Source organism: Pleurodeles waltl, chromosome 6 (genome assembly GCF_031143425.1).
Source record: "Pleurodeles waltl isolate 20211129_DDA chromosome 6, aPleWal1.hap1.20221129, whole genome shotgun sequence".
Taxonomy (NCBI): domain Eukaryota; kingdom Metazoa; phylum Chordata; class Amphibia; order Caudata; family Salamandridae; genus Pleurodeles; species Pleurodeles waltl.
In genome coordinates, this window is record NC_090445.1 from 618,111,867 (window position 1) to 618,121,627 (window position 9,761).

Here is a 9,761-nt window from a genome sequence, read left to right on the forward strand (position 1 = left end):
TATACATAATAAACTAGATGTTAACCCATTTGGAAATGTGAAATTAATATTTAGTTTACTAATGTAAATCAGATGCACATTTTCAATGTATTGGGGATTTCACCTTAAGAATGACTCAAAGTAACATTTTAAAACTACTTTTGCAAATTGATTGTTGCATTTAAAATGGGAAGTTTTTCAACAAGTAAAAGTTCACCCTTAAATGTTATAATGCTTGGTTGCTAAAGGTATGAGAAATGAGCGATGACTTCCAATGTAGCCACATGTGTCTCTAATTCCCCTTTAGAAATGTTGATCTAGCTTTCGCACATTGTCTTTCTGAAAAAATGTATCTAATAAAGACATGCAATACACGAGCCTCGTGCGCGTTCAATCAGTAAACAATGTGCAAAGTCCTATCCCTTCCCTTGAGCGCTTATCGTAAAAAAATGATAGACCCATGCCCAACAAGTCCTTATAAACCTTTCCTTGGCGCTTAAGGTGTATTCACATATATTGAAATGGAGATCGCCCAAAACAAGTGTTAGTGGCGCATGAAATTCTAGTATGCTGTTTGTATTCTGGTACATGCTGTCCAGGTTTATAACGTAAATATCAAAACAACAAATGACAAAAAGCAAACGGGCGCAACTGGATTAGCTAGTCACATCACATATGGGATGTCATAGCAGACAAGTGATACTCTTTCCGGCGTCATCATCCAATCCATGTTTCTAACCGCAGCACTTTGCTGGAATTTGCCACGCCGTTTCACAAGGTTAAATCTTGAAACTACAAGCCCCAGAATGCAAAACGTTGCTGGTTAAAAATCTAGGTCAGACCGAAGGTAGCACGGTCGAATGAAACCATTGATCTTTGAAGACATGACTGTCTATGCCCCAGCTTCCACTCATCACAGTCCATCCCCTTGCTACGATTTACAAGACCGGCTGTTCGGCATATTTTGCTCGTAATGTGACAGGGAGAAGGACCGTCTCTATTACGATACCTGTTTTTCTGCTGATCTCGATTACGCTGCCTCGCGACGCGACCACCGCTGCCGGGCTCTCGCTCCTTGTAGGCGCACTGCAGCTCCTCGCGCCGCTCTTCCTGCTACCCTCGCCCGCCGCCCCGGATCATGTCCCGGCTGGCAGCGGCTAGAGGTGCCTCGGCTTGCCTTCTCTCATGGTAGCTGCAGGGCTCAGGGAGGGGCCGGCAAGGAAGAGGTTGCAGCCCGGCTGCCAACGCCGAGAGAAGCCGACACTGAGCTCACCTGGCAGCAGGTGGAGGGACTGGAAGGAAAGGCGCAGCAGGGTATCCCTTTCACCGCGCCTCCTTGTAAAGCGAAAGACACGCACAGTCCATTCACCGCGGATTTGCAAAATGCTTAACAAGAAGAAGCCTCGAACGCGGGGTAATGCATCTGTGGTTGGTGTGCATCATGGAGAGGGGTCCATCACTGACTCTTGCCAAGTGGACTCGACTTCAAGCGCGGCCACGAACGCGAGTCCTGGCTTTTTGCCCAAGACCGCTTTGCATTCTGGGACATGCAGTTTCTATTGCACGCACGGCTCTCTGGCCCACAAAATGCAAAGAGCTGACGGATTAAAAAAAAAAAGCTAATATTTTACACTGCAATATTAATTTGTCATTTTTGTTTTAAAATGAATGGGGCATGTTTGGTTTGTTTTACTATTCAGAGGTAATGGAATGTCCTACATTATATAATTATGACAAAAATAAGCGGTTTCAACATTTTGTCATATTCATTCGTGATACAAAGTAAACAAAAAATGAAGAGCTCCCAAGTTGACCCTTTTCAGCTGCGAGATGTTCAGCCACCACTTCTCTCATTAGCTCAATAATTTCCACGTCAGTCCCGCAGTAAAGTTACACCTAAATATCAGAATTCAAATTGATTTTAGCAAAAATGCCAGAAGTTAAATTAGTGTCCTGATTTTAGAGCGTTGGCCAACACATATTTAGAGGCTCTGTTCGGAACACTTTGAATGTCATTACATGTTTTATTCTACTTCAAGCACTTTGCTGCTGATAACTTAATGGAATCGGGTCACGGGTGAAATATCCCTTGGCTGGGATCTATTCTAAGCAACTTCGCATTTTATTTCCTATTTTATGCTAATTTAAGTTGTATGAAACTAAAGAATTATTCAGAATGGGGGTCGCTCAAAAACACCTGAAATGTGCCCTCTGCGGGGCCTCAAAGTCTTTAAAATAACCCTATGCAAGAGATGAAGAATGAGAAATCGGGGTAATCAGAGAGGAGAGAGGTTAACGTACACAAATGGACAGAGGTGAGAGAAAGAGCGCAAGTTCACTCTCCTTGGGGCTCCCGTGGAAGGTGGAGCCCCGGGCAACTGCCCGTTTTACCCATGGTTCCAGCTTACATTTTGCACGAAACCGCGCGAAAGTCAGAAATTCCTTGAATCGAAATCAGCAAATATTCGGAGTACTTAGCATTCGATGAGGCTTAACCTGGTTATGTTTTGTGAAGCTTACGGAACACAGTGTGCGTATTACATCTAAAGCGCTCAACCCCTAATAATTATTCATGCACGCTCTGGTGTGTGTAGTTAATGTTTCCTCGACCTCTTTTGTGTACCCGTGATTTATACCGTGCTGAAGTATTACCAGAGGTACATTTCTTAGCCCTGGCTTTGTTTAAGAACAAAATGCCTCTTGTCAGTTATTGTAACTGCATCAATTGGAAAGATGCTTCTGAACTTATCGAGAAAGCCCAGGCCTGGAATGTCGTTATATCTCTGGCAGCACGGGGCGTCTAGTAACCATCAACCGAGCTGAAATATAACATTGTTCCCGCCTTCACAAACGTCTAGTGAAATCGATTTTGTTTAATCTCACGATTTAGGGTAGTTAACTCCACGTCGTGACTTTCAGCCCCACTAACGGCCAGCGCTGATGTACATACTTAGCAATCTGTTCTGAAGTTCGGCAACAGGCCGTACTGACCCCGACATCTATATATCTGTGTTCTTCTACCGTCAGATGCCCCTGTGTAGTATCTAGAGTCGGCATTCCCTACATCCACGCCCCAGACGGCTACTATGTTGTAGAATGCACCAGTTAGAATAAATGCACGCCGTCAGCCTAAGGAAAGCCTGTGTGGTGCAAGGGGTCTAGAAGGGGCTGCCTACTGCAAACTAAGGTAAATAAGGGCCATATGTAGGAACACATTTTTCCATAGACACAAAATGGGTAAAACCCTTTGCTACATCTGGCCCTAAGTAACTGTGATAGATGGGCGTCTAGAGGCCCTCATGACAATAGGTCCCATCATTTTGCAGTACATCACTGATGCTCACAAGTACTGCGATTTGGCTTATTAATGCGCTCTTGGGTTTGCACTCAATGCATTTAGCTGTGTCTCATGTGTGACACCAGTCAGTGTTTGCAGGGAAAACAAAGCGGGTGTGGAGGAGGAGAATGACATTATCAGATGGGATGCAGGCTGAAGAGTCAGATGGACATCAAACGCCAGGTAGGTTCACAATGTTTATTGAGAAATTAACATGCTTGACAGCCTCAACTCCCGTCCTCCCTCTTCAGACTCTCCGACCCCAACTGCCACGCAGCTTCCAAACCACTCACAACATTCCTCATTCCATTGTCTCCACATTCCCTCGTTCCACCGCACGAGGCACGCAGCAGAGGGTGCGAGACAAGGCGCGAGGTATACAACCCAACACAACCACTGAACTTAGACATGCCTTTTCCCATGGTTCTCGGAGACTTCACTCTCACTACATCCCCTTCTTTCCAATCAAACTTACGATGATGAACCTTTTGTGAACTTTGCATATACTTCTGTTGTACCGCCGTTCGTTTTGCCATCACACCATCAACTTTGTGCCATGGCACACTAAAACAACCCATCCACTCTCTAGTTAGTTTTGAGGACAGAATGCAACCTCGTAGAAGTACAAAAGGTGATACATGTGTATCAGAATTGTTCGTAGTGTGCACTGCCCACAATAACTTTGCTAATTCAGATTTACAGTGCAGTCCACTCGCCTTGGATAACTGAATATTATCCTTGAGGACCCTATTAAACCTCTCCACAAGTCCATTACTCCTTGGATGGTACAACAATGTTTTAGAATGTTTAATGCCCAGAAAATTCACAAACTTTTCAAACTGTCCCGAAGTAAATTGACACCCATTATCAATCAAAATCTCATCCGGAATCCCTTCCCTAGCAAAAATCCCTTCCAACCACTGGATCACATTGCTAGAGTCAGGAACTTTCACAAATTTTACTTCTAGCCATCTGCTTTAATAATCAATAAGTACTAAGCCGCATTCCTGAGATCCATGGGACAAATTCACTGGCCCTATTATGTCAACTGCTAGCTTGCTCCAGGGTTTGTCTGGAACCCTCACCACTTCTATCGGGCTTGGTACTGTAACCTGGGACTTGCCACTGACAGCACAACACATGCAATCCCTAACGAAATGTTCTAAGCATTTATCCACTCCTGGCCACCAAAAACCTTCTCTAATCCTCCTCTTCATGGCACGCATTCCAATGTGACCTTCATGTGCTAAACTCAAAACTCTCATTCTCATGCTATCCGGCACTACTAACAACTTTGACCGGAATAATAATCCGTTGATAACCGACAACTCATCAAAAACATGCTTGTACTTATCCCTCAGTTCACCTCCAGGAGTCCACTGCGACCATCCCACAACAACTCCATGCATGATTTACCTCATATCCTGATCCTCTTCACAAGCTCTCCTCCACTCCTGTTCGTCCAACGCCCCATCCAATTGTTCATCTATCAAACACACTACAACTTCACCATCTTCATCCTTGGAACTAATGTCTGTAGTTATATCTTCTGAGGGATCAGTGCTGGACAATCTAGACAAGCAATCAGCCAACACATTTTTCATACCCGGAACATACTCCAACTTAAAATTGTGTTCACACAATTTGTACTGCCACTTGGCAATCCATGGTGTGGCTTTCTCCGCACCATTGGCTGTAAATAATTGGACCAAAGGCTTGTGATCAGTCCTTACAGTAAGCCTAGTGCCCCACACAAATTGTTTAAAGTGATTAATGCCCCACCAACACGCTAAGGCTTCACGTTCGATCACCGAATACGTTGCTTCAGCTCCTTTCAAACTCCTCGATGCAAATGCAACCACTTCCTCCTTGCCATCCCTTCTTTGCAACAACACAGCACCCAAACCTTTTTGGCTTGCATCAGTCATTATGATAGTGTGATCTCTGGTGTCAAAATGTTTCAAAGGAATTGGCTGAATAATTTCTTGCTTTATGCTCTCAAACTCACGGTTGCAGCTAACATCCCACAAAAATCTAATATTTTTCTTCAGTAGATTCCTTAGATTATGTGTTTTTTCTAAACAATTAGGTATGAATCTGGCATAAAACTCTATTAAGCCCATGAAGGACCTCAACTGATCTTTATTCTCTGGACACACAAAATCTTGAATGGCTTTTACTAAACTTACTTTGGGTTTGATGCCATCCGCTGACAACTCAAAGCCTAAATAATTCACAGCAGATACACCAAAACAACACTTACTGGAACTGAGAGTCACACCTTTCAATTTCAACACTTCCAACACACAGCCTACTCTCTCACCATGTTCACACGCATCCTTGCCATAAACCAAAATGTCGTCTTGAAATGCCTTCACACCACACATACCTTTGAACATACTTTCTACCGTCCTCTGGAAGACAGCAGAAGCAGACGCCAATTAGAACAGCATTTGTTTAAATTGAAATAAACCAAATGTTGTAATGAAAGCCGTGTAATGTCTTGAGCTCGGATGTAGACTAATTTGATGGTATGCAGACGTCATATCAAGCAAGGAAAATATTTTACCACCCCTGATGGATGATAACATTTCTGAGATGTTGGGTAGAGGATATTGGTCCACCCAAATTTGATCATTAAGGTTGTGTAAATCCACACACATTCGCAACAAACCATTCTCCTTGCGAGCCAAGACTACGGGTGCAACCCAATCCGAGGACTCAATCGGTTCAATAATGTCCTGAGTACACAACTTATCCAATTCTTTCCTAAAATCATCTCTCAAAGTGAGGGGAACTTTCCGTACCTTATGGACCTTTGGTTGAGCATCCTCATTGATCTTCATCTTATGAGCAAACCCCTTGAATAATCCCACATCACTTTTAAATAATTCTGGATAACGTGACTCCCATTTATCACATGTAACAGAAGACACCTGCATGTATTCACTTCTCACTACTAATTGTTCAGGGTTAATTGGGTCTAACACTAATTCTAATTTGCCCTGATCAAACCACCCTAAGAGACATGCGTTATCTCTGGCCACATATATTGTTGCTGGTGTTGCATTATTCTTAAATCTGAGTTCGGCTTGAAATTCACCAACCACATCAATTGATTTCCCTCCATATCCAATTGGCTGAATTCGGGACTGAGTTAGAGTGACCCCTTGACTCTTGAACAGTTCGTTCCACTTGGATTCGCTCAAAAGTGTAAATGGTGATCCAGAATCAGCCATCACCTGAACACCATTTATTTCTAGCAGGCAAAACGGTCTTTTCATACAAGAATTCTTTAACTCACCAATCAAGGAATCATTGCTATTCACTACAAATACTTCCCCTTCATCACTAGTAGAAGATGGGGAATTATTCGTAGCGACACTGTTGACCCTGTTGGAATCCGGTCTGTCCGATCTGTTGGACCTATTGGATTTACATACTCTCGCAAAATGTCCCTTTTTATAACACTTAGCACACATTTTGTCAATAGCTGGGCATTACTTAGCATTACCCAAATGAGCAGTGCTAGCACATCTATAACATTCCAAGGTTTTGTTACAATTTTTTTTTTCAGTTTTGCCAACCGTAGATTGTGGTGTACTCCCACTCTTCCTGTTTCCTTTTTTGTATTTTGTCTTGATCGCAAGCACATCGGGCTGTGGAGACTGGCATCTGTTGTCAGAAATTGACATTTGTTCCATGAACGATACAGTGCTTTCAATTCTGGTGGCGATCTCTATTGCTTTATGTAGAGTTAAGTTGGGCGTAGATAACAAGGCCTCCTGTACTTTCTTGTTATTAGTTTTTTCCACTAGTTGGTCTTTAATCATTTCTTCTTCAAATTCCTTGTAGTCACAAGAAACCGCTAAAAGCCTCAATGCCCCCACATAACTAGACGCAGATTCGCCTTCAGCTTGGACCCTTTTGTAGAATTTATGTCTTTCCAATGTGACGTTTCTGCACTTCTTGAACCTCGCATCCAGAGACTTAATTGCAGTTTCGCACTCATCTTCTACACCATCACCTTCACCTTCCATAGCTACGACAGTTACCTTAGGGATATATTTCACAATTTTATGTCCCTCATTCCCCAAATAATGCCTTAGAATCGCAAATTTCCTCTTGTGGGTGAAAGTTTCACCCTCAAGAGCATCCAAATACGCCTCAAATGCCTCTTTCCATTGCTCCCAATCTGCATCTGGCAGAGCCGGATTAGGAACAAAAGAGGGCGGTGGAGAGATGGACTGCTGCATAATGAATAAAATTAAAAAGGGAGAAAAAGAAGAATTAAAAGAGAAAAATAAATAAACAGCGTTGAAACAAAAAATGATGTGTTGGAATATACATTCAATTCAAAATGTGTGTGACACTAACTATACACAAAGTCAAAAGAAGGTGTGCGTATCACCGTACACGAAAGTGAAAATGGTTAAAATATTGCTTGGTGCTCAGGAAATTGCCCAATGAAATGTTCCCTCAACATGGCTGCCAAGGTGTGCCAATATCGGTTTATAGATGCAGACTGGTGTGGGTGGCACGCAAAATCCTTAATGTTGTCTACAGTTAAATGTCCGCCGTAGGTGTGCGCGTCACCGTGACATGCAAAGTAGTATTTAATGTGTTAAAATATCAGTGCAGCAGGCCGTAGGTGTGTGCGTCACCGTGACACGCAAAGTAGTTTGTAATATGTTAAAATAACAGTTCAGCTTGGTGTGTGTGTCACTGTGGCACGCAACTTTTGATATCGATTGCACTCAAAACGGCCGCCGTAGGTGTGCATGTCACCGTGACATGCAAATCGCTTACTCCAATATGGCCACCAAGGTGATGCGCTCTAGTTTATTTAATATCAGTACTCACGTGACGAGTTCAGAGGGATAACGCGTCTGCTTAAATGACACGTTCAGCAAGGCGTCTGCAAGCCAATTTTTCAAGGAGAAAACGTCGTGTAGACATCGCCGGAGAAAAAACAGAGCTCTCCACACACGGATGAAGAAGCTGTCGATGGTTTGTTCATGTTGGCGTCCGGGAGGAAGGTTCGTGGAGATGACCCTCGTCGCCACTGAAGAGTCAGATGGACATCAAACACCAGGTAGGTTCACAATGTTTATTGAGAAGTTAACATGCTCAACAGCCTCAACTCCCGTCCTCCCTCTTCAGACTCTCCGACCCCAACTGCCACGCAGCTTACAAACCACCCACAACATTCCTCATTCCATTGTCTCTACATTCCCTCGTTCCACCGCACGAGGCACGCGACAGAGGGTGCGAGACAAGGCGCAAGGTATACAACCCAACACAGGCCATAATGTAGACTGCTTAGTTTATAAATAAATAATAAGAGCTGGTGCCCAGGATTTTATCACAGTTTGCCTAATGTCAAGGTTTTCCAGATACCAAGGTGGTCTTGATTCCACCTCATGACTTTTTCACAAAGCAATACATCCTGTACTTCTTTGCCCCCATTGTGCCTTTCACTCTTGCTCTGAGTCAAAGTTGGTTGATGAAGAATTAGTCTGGGTGCCCCAAAAATGTTCCACCAAATGCACCCACCAGCACAAATTAAACTCTGGGCATGACGCCCCGTCCTCATCAAATATAAAGCAGGTATTTTTAAGATTACGTATTGTAATCACTAAGCTGACTTATTTCCTTCATCGTACAGTCCTAAGTTTAAAGGAGACTGCTTTGCCCTGTACGCACCTTTAAGAAGGGACCACCGGGAGAAAAAAAAGAGACGAGGCCTAATCCCCCCCCCCATACAGCCATAAATAAAGGTGCATGACCCTGGAACAACTGTCCAAGCCCAAGGGCAAAGCTGCGTGGAAGAGGAGGGGCAAAAGGATTGCAAGGCATGGGACAGGAATAGAAAAGTGGAGTAATTGAACTACCACAAGTACTCTAAACATTACATCTACATTTCACTTCCTCATCCCTGTCCTTCCATTAGAGTTCTTATCTAAGCCATGATCCAGCTTTGGCAACAAAGAAGAAAAGCAACATAGGTGACATCAAACAGAATGTAAGAGCCTTGTGGAAGTTTAATGAAATCTCCAAACCTATTACTACATGGAAATAATGTCAGTACAAGTATGGCTGGATTCATCCCCTAACTATTGCTAATGTTTCCTTTTTAGATCAAGACTATCAGACAGGGCAGACAGTCTGGTTGCAAATGACCTATTGTGGGCTTACCTGGAACGTACAAGGGTTTGCAGTCGAGCCATTGCTTTCCATTGGTTGGCTTTAGGGTCACTTGGTCTCTCTTGTTTGCTTGCCTGTTATTCGATGTGTTTGTCCCTCCTCTTGATCATAGTCTCCTTACCAGCTATCCGATTAGCTGACTTCTATCCATCTACTGCTGACTTTTATGGAACAACTTTTTTTCCTTTAACTTAAGCACTCCATGAAAGTGCTCACGTTTTCCACCTTGCTCCTTCAT

At 43.3% G+C, this 9,761-nt stretch overlaps 1 protein-coding gene across 2 annotated transcripts in view; it reads right to left on the reverse strand.

The window, feature by feature from the left end:
• LOC138300066 (receptor-type tyrosine-protein phosphatase V-like) overlaps nucleotides 1-1,106 on the reverse strand; it is a 573,371-nt gene extending 572,265 nt beyond the window's left edge. Inside the window, exon 1 of one of the 2 annotated variants that reach the window (XM_069238934.1) lies at nucleotides 989-1,106. The gene's annotated coding sequence lies outside the window, so the exon portion shown is untranslated. The remainder of the gene's footprint in view (nucleotides 1-988) is intronic. The other variant, XM_069238932.1, reaches the window with a different exon arrangement.
• Between the last annotated feature and the right edge of the window lie 8,655 nt (nucleotides 1,107-9,761).